Source organism: Mus caroli, chromosome 7 (genome assembly GCF_900094665.2).
Source record: "Mus caroli chromosome 7, CAROLI_EIJ_v1.1, whole genome shotgun sequence".
In the NCBI taxonomy this organism is placed as follows: domain Eukaryota; kingdom Metazoa; phylum Chordata; class Mammalia; order Rodentia; family Muridae; genus Mus; species Mus caroli.
In genome coordinates this window covers 15673967-15685779 of record NC_034576.1, presented here as the reverse complement: position 1 = coordinate 15685779, position 11813 = coordinate 15673967, and the positions used below count along the sequence as shown (strand labels likewise).

The 11813-nt window shown below is 45.8% G+C and overlaps 1 long non-coding RNA gene across 1 annotated transcript in view; it reads left to right on the top strand.

Annotated features, from left to right (window-relative positions):
- The first annotated feature begins 4764 nt into the window (after positions 1-4764).
- The window catches only part of LOC110297483, an 8429-nt gene continuing 1380 nt past the window's right edge, over positions 4765-11813 (top strand). The window contains exons 1-2 of the long non-coding RNA XR_002378290.1: positions 4765-4811; positions 10358-10454. This is a non-coding gene — a long non-coding RNA (uncharacterized LOC110297483). The remainder of the gene's footprint in view (positions 4812-10357; positions 10455-11813) is intronic.

Sequence of the window (11813 nt, the reverse complement as noted above, 5' to 3'; positions counted from 1 at the left end):
CTGTCCTGGAACTCACTCTGTAGACCAGGCTGGCCTTGAACTCAGAAATCCACCTGCCTCTGCCTCCCAAGTGCTGGGATTAAAGGCGTGGGCCACACGCCCGGCAGAGACAGCCTATTATCAGCTCAGGAATTAGCTTTTCTCACAGTCTGTCATCCAGACCCACTGGGTTAGTGTCAGAGAAGGAGCCAGATAGATGGAGCATGTCTGATTTCCCCAGTTCACAAGGTCTTCATTGTTTGCTCAGATGTGACTCTGTGCTTCAGTGGCAAAGGGGGAGCACAGAGGCCCAAAGCACGAAGATCACCACAAGACATGGGCAGTCTCTACTGAGGGACTGCCCCTGGCTGTACTAGAGGCAAAAGGGAGGGTCTTGGATGATTCCTGAAAACACTCATCTCTTAAGCCAGCCTGGCCTGAGAGGAGGGAAAGATGGCATCCAGGGAGGTCTCTGGTGGGGCCTCTGTAGTCAACTGTCTTAGTGTTTCTGCTGTTGAGAAAAGTCACCATGACCACGTCCTGCCGTCACCACTCCCTTTATTCCATTAAATACCATTATAGACCTGCATACAATGGGCTACTAATAATGACAGTAGCAGTTTTTGAAGTTGATTTGAAAGCAAGTCTCTGGACAGCATCAGTTTAGCATCTCTGAGGATGAATCTTACCAAAGCTGTGTATTCTGTAGTATATGAATCTCACAACCAAAATTTTAGTACCATTAAGATATTCGTATGAATTGTGCAGGGTTCACAGGTCAGTTGAGGATGAAATTTTATTCCTTCTTTGAGCAGGTAAAAGACAATTGTCTTTTTTTAAGAGTAAATGCTATTAATAACCAACTGTAATAAGTCTTCATTCATGTAATGTGAAGGATGGCACCACGAGTCTTAAGATTCTGTAATCAGCAACATTTATTGTCTCATTTTAGCTGAAGTTTTGGCTGAGACATGTTTATGTCTAAGCCAGCTACTAGGCTGGTCCCATGTCGAGGAATCAGCAGATAAGTGACCTGTCTTGTTTGATTTTTCTCAAAAATTTTGAGATCTTCAGGGGTCTCCCCTGTCATATCTGATCCATATCACTCCGGAAGGGGGTCCAAAGCCTTCTCTCCTTTCCTGTCAATACAAATACAGAGCCTCTCTCCCAAATAGCCTTGCCTTGGTCCAGTACCAGAAACCATTACAGGTATAGCTTGACCTCTCTCCCAAAGAAATTTTAATATAACCACAAAACTCATAACCACACACATTTTCACAATTAAAGCAATTCAAAGCAATTAAATCCAAACAAATATTAACCACTGAGACAGCGCTTCTTCACCACGTATAATTTACGATCAAAAGCCTCAGTATTTTATACATCTAGATATACTTACTGTATAAGCCTGTTTCCAGGTTCTATTTATTTCATACCAGGCAAAAGCAATCCCAGCAATCCTATGCGAACCCATTTGAGAATTTGCCCTGGCAAGACTTTTAAATTTCTTTAAGGCATTTTTTTTTCAATCAATCACTCTCCCTACCTCCTATGAAGCGTAATATCTCTGTATATTTAAGAACATTTAAGCAATTACCGTTATATACTCTTCATCCTTAAAGGCAATTAAATCAATTTTATAAGTCCCTATTCTATGATCTTTTGCTGACTGGAGACAGGCAGCTTTTAAAGTCTGTTTCTCATTGCCTCCCTCCTAGTGCCCAGTCAGGGAACCAGCCAGCCCCTTTGCAGGGGCTCCCAGTATCTCAGAGGCAGCTAGAATCCTTTAACAAGGGCCCAGGGAAAATACTTTGTTCTAGTTTCGAGGCTTCCATGGGAACCACATCACTGGTGACTCAGCTGAGAAACCAATTCTCCTTCCTCCTAAACTATATTATTGCATGTGTGTATTCCATCCAAGGATTCCTAAATTATTTTTTTTTCCTAAATTATTTTTAATGATGGGTTCTAGCCTACCACATTGCACGCCATATGTTGCTTGGAGTTTTTAGCTACTCCACTTTATGCTCCTGCTGGGTCGAGCTTACCCAGTCAGCAGCTCTTTGATCCAGTGAATGAAAGACACACACACATTAGCTTCTTTTTAAAATGCCTTGGCTGCTCAGAGGCTTGGCAGTTCTAAGCCTCTCACCACTGGCATGCTTTTCCCTCTGGTACTCCTAGGTCAATACCTTCTAAATCTACTTTTTACTTGCGGTCAATGAGAAATTTACTTTTTTTTTTTTTTAAGAAATCCAAATGCTAGCATTGTCCAGAAAATTTTGATAGGCTTATTTATAATTGTTATAAAGTTGAACTGTTGAAATGTGTTCACTGAAACATTTTGCTTGCGTGAATGCTTTACATCTTGCATTTATATTTAAAATTCACACACAAATGAACGTGGAGAAACTGCAATACCTGATTCTGTCCCCTGTGTCTCCACTCGCAATCACATACTTAGGGACCTTTGACCCCATGGAAAAAATATCTAACACTCAGAACTACGGATAACTGTTAGAGGTTGGGTCTAACGCTCTTATTCAATCTGGAATCTGCACGTCCAAACACTAAAGATCTTTGTCTCCAATTGATTTTTGATCGATCAATGTTCTATGCAGCTCCTCTAAGTTTGCTATTAAAATACGTTAAACTAAGAGAGAGGGGGGAGGGAGGGGGGGGGGGGGGGGGGGGGGGGGGGGGGGGGGGAGAGAGAGAGAGAGAGAGAGAGAGAGAGAGAGAGAGAGAGAGAGAGAGAAGAGAAGAGAAGAGAAGAGAAGAGAAGAGAAGAAACACGGTGACATCTAAAATCACTTATCAGAGCATGTTCTCATCTGAAGATTCTGCCCCAGCCACCCCCAATGATGGGATGTAAGGTGGAATAGATCCTTTATCTCCCCAAGTTCCTTTTGGTCAGCCTTTCCTAGAAGAGAGGTGAGGAAGCCATTGGTGAAAGTGAAGACCCAGGCTTGCTGGAGGTGTCAGAACCATCAGATAAATAACAAAGACAACAGGTGTGGAAGGGAACTAGCCTGAGTCGGTGAGGCAGCTGTGTGGGTTGCAGAAGGCAAACATGGAGACTGGGACTCCCAGTCTACGGTGGCGCCCAGACATCATGAGTGAGTGTCACATGAAAGCCACCGAGGTACAGGATCTGAGCTACACTCAGAGATTTCAGTTCTGCTTAGGTGTGATTGTGTTTATGACTTGATACTTCCTCTTGGAATTGAATGTAATAGCTTGTTTTTTATTCTAAAAGAGCCCACAGGTAAGATATTGGATACTGAAATGAGATATAGAACACTTCGGTGTCTATATGGGGGAAGGGCTTGAAACAGAGTTTCTCTGTGTAGCCCTGGCTGTCCTGGAATTCACTCTGTAGACCAGGCTGGCCTCGAGCTCAGAGATCCTCCTGCCTCTGCTTCCCAAGGCCTCCCAATCCTCTGCTGGGATTAAAGGTGTGGTGTGGCCAATGCCTGGCTCATATAGAACTTTTTAAATTTTAATTTTATATGTAATCGTGCTTTGCCTGGCTACCTGTAGGTCTGCTTAAGGGTGTTAGATCCCATGGAACTGGATTCACAGTCAGTTGTGAGCTGCTATGTGGCTGCTGAGAATTTAACTTGGGTCTTCTGGAAGAGTAGCCATCTTCCCCACCCCGAGATATAGAACTTTTAAGGTAACACACACACACACATGAAAGAGGAAAATTACTGGACACCTGAACTGTTCCTGAACTCTCCATGAACTCTCCAACTCAGAGTTCTCTTACCCCTCCCATCTAGAGGTTGTTCCCGGAACACTCCTGAACTTTTTACCCCAAGGTACCCCCTCCCAATTGGAAACTGCTCCAAGAACATTTTTTAGATAAGGGGTCTCCTGGAAAAAACCTAGTCCTACCCCTCCTAACTGAAGACTATGCCAAGAACATTTTTGAGATAGGGGCCTCCTGGTACTATCCCNGAATGTTCCAATAGATCGAGTACATTGCCAAAATATAGGACACGACCCCTTGGTTATGTAAAGCCCCTTGGCAGAACACCTTGGTGACGTAAAACTTGTACTTTTCCCTTGGCTATTTCCTATAAAAGCCTGTGAAAAGATTGGGCCAATTGCCGAATCTCCTCTGCACCTTGCAGGCTGCATGAGTTTCGACCCCAGATATCTGGTATATGTGCTTTTTTTATGTGCTTTCTGTCATTGCTGTATTAAATCTTACTCTCTATACATCTTAAGTTCGGTCTCAGTGTCTTCTTGGGTGCGCGGCTGACCCGAGGCTTGAGTAAGTGCCTCCCTTTGGGAGTTTTGGAGTCTTTCACACACACACACACACACACACACACACACACACACACACACGTAAAACACTTCTAAAGGTGACAGTCCTGGGAAGAGATTATCAGACTGGCCTGAGGGCATGTCGGTGGCACATTCTCATGATGACTGATTGATGTGGGAGGTCCCAGCCCCCTGTGGACCATCCATAGGCAACTGAGTCTAGACTGTTTAAGAAACAGTGAACGTGATCCTGGAAGTAGGGCAGTAAACATAATTCCCCCACGGACTCTACTTCAGCTCCTGCCTCCTGGTTTCAGCCTTCAGTTCCACGGATGTTGAGCTGTAAACTGTCCCAGGAAGGGACAGGAAGCAGTAGGCATGGGATGAGAGAAAACATGACCCATAGTCCTGTGACTCTGGGAAGGGCTCCCATGGTTCAGGCGTGAAGGAATAAGAGCAGCACAGGTGTGAGGGAGAGCTGGAGATGAGGCAAGAAGGCACAGAGAACATGGCGTCCTCTCCTCTCCTTTTCTTCAAGGGGCTCCTGTTCACAGGTGAGACAAGCCCTGACAGTGACTGGGAGAAGGGGACCTCAGAGGACAAGAGGCCCCCAAGGGGATTCACTTTCTTCCTGAATCCTGAGGAGACAGGACACAGAGGCAGAACAGGGGCTGTGCAGCTGGAAGCTTTGGGGACAGGAAGTATCAAGGGCAGGGGAGCTATGTTATACTTTATTCAAACCGAGTCAACATTACCTGTTGTAGTTTTCCTATGTACTGACAGCTGGGGTCCAGAGAGGGGTCTCTATGACCAATGGGGGAGACACGGGGGGGACAGTATTTCCTACCAGATATTGGTGGAAGTAGGGTACATGTGAGGCCTGCAAACGGGGCGGGGGTGGGGGTGGGGGTTGCAGGTTTTGTAGATTGGGACCATTCAAGGATGTGAAAGGGGATCAGGTGGCTGAAGCTGCTATTGGGATCACTTGGGATTTCTGAGCAAGAGGACATTGTGGAAAAAAAAATGCCAGGAGAAAGGGATGTTTGTGGAAGATACCAGAGGGATAAGAATCATTTAAAACGATATGTGAAACAGGACCTTGGAGGAACAAAGCAAAAATAGTAAAATCTAAGTCCCTCAATGGGGACAGTGACTACCTATAAATTGGTTGATTTAGTGCAATTTGTTAACAGTCATTGGCAATTAAAAATATTTAAAAAGTAGGAATAGGCAGCCTGCTTTTGGTACAATGTTAATGACATAAATTATAAAGTAGGAAATTCAAAATTTATCAAGAACTATAAAAACTGCATGTGAGGTCCAAGCAGTTACTAGGAATAAATATGAAATCATTTTTTTATGAAATCATCTTAATTTACTTTGGTTTTTCAAGACAGGGTTTTTCTGTGCAGAATTTGCTGTCCTGGAACTCACTCTGTAGACCAGGTTGGCCTCAAATTCATAGAGACCCACCTGCTTCTGCCTCTGCTGGGATTAAAGGCATACTTCACCACCACCTGACAAAATCAATTTTTTAAAAGTGGTGTCATATCAGAATTATGATACGTTCCAATTCTACCTCCCCACTCTCCTCTCTGACATTGCCTCCTCCTGAATCTCCAAACAGCAAAGATCAATATCAAAGGAAAACATCACGGCTTGTTTAAAAATAAAAGCTAAAAGCAAAGAGAGAGAGAGTCCATGCAGTGTGAAATATCTCCTGTGCCAAAAGCTCTTGTCCTTGGCAAGCCTCCTCCCACAGACAGACATACCATGGATTGCTCTTTTTCTTTTTTGTTTTGTTTTAGTTTTCCTCATGATATGAGCTACATGCAAATATCTTTTATTTCTCCAGCCCATCCTAAAATTCCCTTTTGCACTGAAGCCCGAAGCCTGATTTGTCCTGAGTTCAGGTCCCTAAAGCTTAGGGACCTTCCTCCCATAGTTCCTTATGACGCATTAGAGTTATCTATGCCTCTGACCCCTTAGGGCTGACATTCCTGGGAGCTCAGGCTAGTCCATCTTCATGCACTGTCACTCATAACTATAGGGTCACACTGGACAAAGGAAAAATTAACACAAAATGATGGCAGATTCACTCAAATACTCCAGAATGGGTAGATATTTCCTACAGTGTGCAAAACTGTCAATACAAGAGAATTGTATAATTAATCTAGATCTTTAATTATTTATTTTTTAAAAACAATTTTTAAAAGATTTATTTATTTGTTTATTATTTATACAGTACACTGAAGCTGTCTTCAGACACACACTAGAAGAGGGCATCAGATCTCATTACAGATGGTTGTGAGCCACCATGTGGTTGCTGGGATTTGAACTCAGGACCTCTGGAAGAGCAGTCAGTGCTCTTAACCCCTGAGCCATCTCTCCAGCCCTAGATCTTTTTTTTTATAAAAAAGTTATTTATTTTATGTACATGAACGCACTTTTGCTCAGACACACACTAGAAGAGGGCATCAGATCTCATTACAGATGGTTGTGAGCCACCATGTGGTTGCTGGGAATTGAAATCAGGACCTCTGGGAGAGCACTCAGTGCTCTTATCTGCTGAGCCACCTCTCCAGCCCCATTAAGTTGTTCTCTTAAAGGCAAGTTAAACAAACAGGCTGAGTGCACAGTGGGACATCAGTCTCAAGCAGTGACGCTCAACCTTCTGAATGTTGTGACCCTCTAATGCAGTTCTTTATGACGACCCTCAATCATAAAATTATTTTGTTGCTACATCATAACAGTAATTTTGCTACCGTTATGAGTCATAATGTAAATATCTCATTTGCAGGATATTTGATATGCAAGCCAGAAGGGGGTCATGACCCACAGGTTGAGAACTACTAGTGACCTTAAAGTGTATTACTACTAACTTGAGCGTGAGGTCCAACATAACTTCCAGTCTCATAGAATGTAAGAGATACTGCCATATTGACGTAGCCGCATCCCATGGAAAAGTTCTGTAAGATGGAGAAGAAGAAATAGAAGAAGTGAGATCTGGACCCTGGGAACTAAGGTTTTTCATAGACCCAGGATGCATTCCTTGATGCCTTTACGGCTCCTCCTCTCTCCTGAAGGCTGCTGCCCTGCTGCTATCCGGACTTGTCTACATCAGTTCCTAGGAACCATGTAGCTAACAGGGACATTGTGTCCTAATATGTAGCCCCAGGCACAAATGTGGAGCTTGAGCAAAGGAGGTGCTGTGCAGGGGATACCTGGAGGGAGGCTGTGTCTGCAAAGCCTGATGGACTGACCATGGCCACAATGAAGTGCAGAGGCTGGAATGGCGCAGGTCAAGAGTCTAACTGCAGGTTATGTTGCATTATCTTTGGCTCCCTAAGCATCCTTTCCTTGCCCCCTTGTGTCAGACCTAGCATCCTGGAAACTAACAGAGTAAAATTCTCTTGGGATGTATTGACTTGACAGAACCCTAAATCTCACCAACCAAAGGCTAAGGGACTCTGGATGGTAGCTGAGTCTTACTGCTGAGATTCTTCAGCTTTGCTATAACCGCCTACTTCATGTTAACCAGTGTCTCTGAAAAGGGCCTTGATTTAAGTTTTTCTTTGTTATGTTACTCTAAAAGAAGGTCACAACAAACTAATTCCACCTCAGAACATGGGATTTGGGGTAAATCTCGTTCCCTGAAGACGTGAGAGCTGTCATTCTGTGTCAACACAATGGAGGTCTGACGTGTGATAGCAGACACAGATAAAGATCTTTCCTTGAGGCCACAGATTTATAGACTGTCTCAGGGCATGTGGTGTAGAACAGCTCCGAGAAGATCACACCATCTAGGAAGACGGGGATGCTGTGTTAAGACACCCAGGAAAGAAAAACCGGAGAGTGTGGGGAGATGTGGAGGGAGGGCACCTGAGGTGCCTTCCCCAGAAGACAGCCTTAGAGGGTCGGACACAGATTCTTCTCGCTTATAGAATCTGTACGGCATTCTGTGCTCCTCAGTAGATGGTAGGTTTCTGGGTGAGAGACTGGTAGCAGCACTGTCACATGAGGAGAGTGATAGCCAGGTGTCTAGGGCGCCTGTTGGGCCATGTTTGATGACCTGCTCAGCATCTGAATTCGGCAGAGCCCCAAAGATATAAAGATCCAGATGTGTGTTAGAAGGGCCATTACAGTATGAGCCAGGGAGTCCATGGAGAGTTTCCCTGCCCTCCCTTCCACGGCTCTCATGCCTCCAGTCTGAATATTCCCTATCTGCCCCAGTCTGACTGGCCCATAGAAAACAGCATTCTTCCTGGAGAAAAGGCTAAGTTGGCTCCATTTTCTGCTATAAGGAGAACTCAGAGTCTCCCATTTTGTAGTGTGACCTCTGCCAAGTAATGGACAGGATATGGAACTGAAATTAGGTTTTGTGACATTTCATCTCAAGCATGCACACACACAAACACACACAGAGACCCACATACACACAGACACATACGTACAGACACACACACATAGACAGACACACAGATACACACACATATACATAGGCCCACATACATAGATAGGCACACTGAAACACACAGATCCCACACAAAGACCCTCCACAAACCCCCACAGACACACACACACATACAGATACACAGACCTATAAAGACCCCCGCTCAACAAATACACATATACATACACACACACACACACAGAGATACATACACATACATATATATAGACATACACAGAGAGACACACAGACACATAAACTGACACACAGACCCACCCACTCACACAGAAATAAACGCATAGACACACATAGACACAGGTACACAGACACACAGACAGACAGACACACAGCAAATATGCAAATAAATGAAAAAATTGTTGACCAACCCTGGGTATTAATCATTCTAACGTGTAGTTTTTGCTACCCCACTTTAAGCTCTGGATGCACCATGTTACCAGTCCCTCCCAGGGTCCCTCAGATCCGAGGATGAAACACACACACCACATTAGCTTATTTTTCACCCTGCCTTCTTGTCTCAATTGCTGGGCTCTACTAAGCTTTCGTCAGCTATCTCGCACCCTTCTCTTCACTCCCAGCTCAGCACCCTATATCTGCCCTCAACTTTAGTTGCTCAGTTACCTTCTCCTTGTTCAGCAATGCAAAACTGCCCTCTACTCATCTGCAGTTCTAATCTCCCACCCGGGGAAACAAGTGACCTATGGCCCCTCCTCCTGACATCTCACATGCTGGTCCTTTCTCCCTCCAAAGCATGGCAAAAACCTTTGTCTCTTAGCCTTCCTGCAGGGACCCAAAAGTCCCGACTCTTTTCTTCCACCCAGCAATTGGCCCCCAGCATCTTTACTGATAGATCAAGAACCAAATGGGGAACAAGACCTTAGCATCAGACCACACACCCGCTACAAAACATTCTGATTAGCTCCCAAACTGAGACGTTTGTAAAAACAAAGTAACCCAGGCCCTGGATACACACATCCTTTCATCCACTCATCTACAGGTATCCAAGCCTGTCCCAGGCCTGAGGCCTCCCACAGTGAGTAACGTCACAGAGCCTTTGTTATGAGATTTTGTTTATTTTATGCATATGATCTTTTGACTGTATGTATGTCTATGCATTCCATGCTGGAGGAGGTTAGGATCCCATGGCACTGGAATTACAGACAACTGTGAGAAGCCATGTGGGTGCTGGGGATTGAACCCAGGTCCTTAGGAAGAGCAACCCGTGCTCTTAACCACTGAGCCATCTCTCCAGTCCCAACAGGCCTTCGTTCTAATGGACTGGAAGACAGTGGAGCAAAGTCTTCTAAGAGGTGCAGTCAGGAGTCGACAGCAAACCCAAAGGCAACAGAGCCAGAAAATGAGGAAAGTAAGACCTGGGGTCTCCAGAGGAGGAGGTCAGGGAAGGCACCCTCACCCCAGAAATACTGTTGAGAGTAAGCAGGGATGTGATGACAGTGGGGTGTGGGGAGCCACACAGACTGCTGAGGAGAGAGGTCTATGCAGAGGACACAGCTCCAGAGGCACTGTGGGGATGGGGTTTATGGTACCTTATTACATCAAGTGGAGATCACACATCTGCAGGACACGTGGGCCCAACACTGATGGGGGGGGTTTTCTCTTCCCTTCCAGCTTCCCTTCTAGCCTGCCGGAACTCAAACGCTGCCATGGCCCACCTATCTATCGAGGCTCTGCCGCCCTCTCTTCCTGAAGGGGGAAATGTTCTTCTGCGAGTTGATAATCAGTCGGAGAAGCCTCGGGCCTTTTTCTGGTACAAGGGGAAACGTGCTTTTGAAGAATTTAAAATTGCACACTATGAAACAGCCTCTCAGTCGCTTAAGTGGGGGCGAAAATACAGCGGCAGGGAGAGGGTTTTCACCAATGGATCCCTGCTGCTCCAGAAAGTCACCCAGGAAGACACAGGGATCTATACCCTAGAGAGCTTTGATGCATATTATCAGTGTGAAATAGCACATGTCCTCCTCCAAGTGTTCAGTAAGTGACTCTCTGTGACCTGTGGGTGCTGGGTGGGATGGTTGCCTCGACACACAGGAATTTCAGCCTTGGTCTGTATTCAGTGCAGGACACCATGGATCAAACTCCATCACCAAAACCATTATGCAGAAAAAAGAACATGCAGTGAGTAACTCAGCAAAGGAATGCTAGACTCAGCCAATGCCTCCTGAGCTCTCACTATGAACATGGCCCTGAGGTAGACCCTGAGGGACTCCAACAAGGCATGGATTAGGAAAACATGGGACCAGGTGACCCTGAGGACCTCCTCTTCAGGGCTGGAACGGGCCTTTTTGTTGGAGATGAGATAGAACAAAGCTTGTCTTGTGTAAGCAGCCAGCCCACTGCCATAACAGCCACATGTAAGCTGGCTCTCCTGGGCATCTCCTTCTGCTGAGACCGAGCATAGAGAGTATGGGGCAGTGGGCTGCGCACAGACAGCCTGGTCTCCAGTTGAGCATAGGTCTTGAACCCCGGGGGACCCAATGGATGGTGATTTCCACCTAGGTGGGACAGAAGGTGTTCCATCGTGTCTCCTGGATCCCTGGCTCCTGTCGAAGTTACCGTCCCCACAGCCCCCACAGGAGAGGTGTGTGACTATCAGTCACAGATGTCCCAAGCTCCTGGCATTCTGGCTAGACTCCACCCTCTGGCTAGGCTCCTCCCCACAGTTACCTGATAGCCCAGCCCACTATAAAAGGGGTTGCTTGGCCCCTACTCAGCTCTCTTTAAACTCTCACCTTTCTTTCTCTCATCTCTAGCCCTCCTCCTCTCTCTCCCTTCACCCCTCTCTCCATGTGACCATGGTTGGCCTCTCTCTCTTTCTCTCTCTACCGTCTCCCTGCTTTATTCTACAATAAAGCTCTAAAACCATAGACTTTCTCTGCTTGTCAAGGCCTACCGTGCTTGAACAATGTGATAGGCTTTCTCCTATGGAGCCATCTAATCTCCTATCAGAGGCCTTCCTGTGCTCCAGCCATGGACCAGACCAAAGACTCTCGTCCTTGTGGGAACCACACAGTGCCTCCCTCTCTCCCTGCCCTCCCTCCCTCCCTCCCTCCCTCCCTCCCTCCCT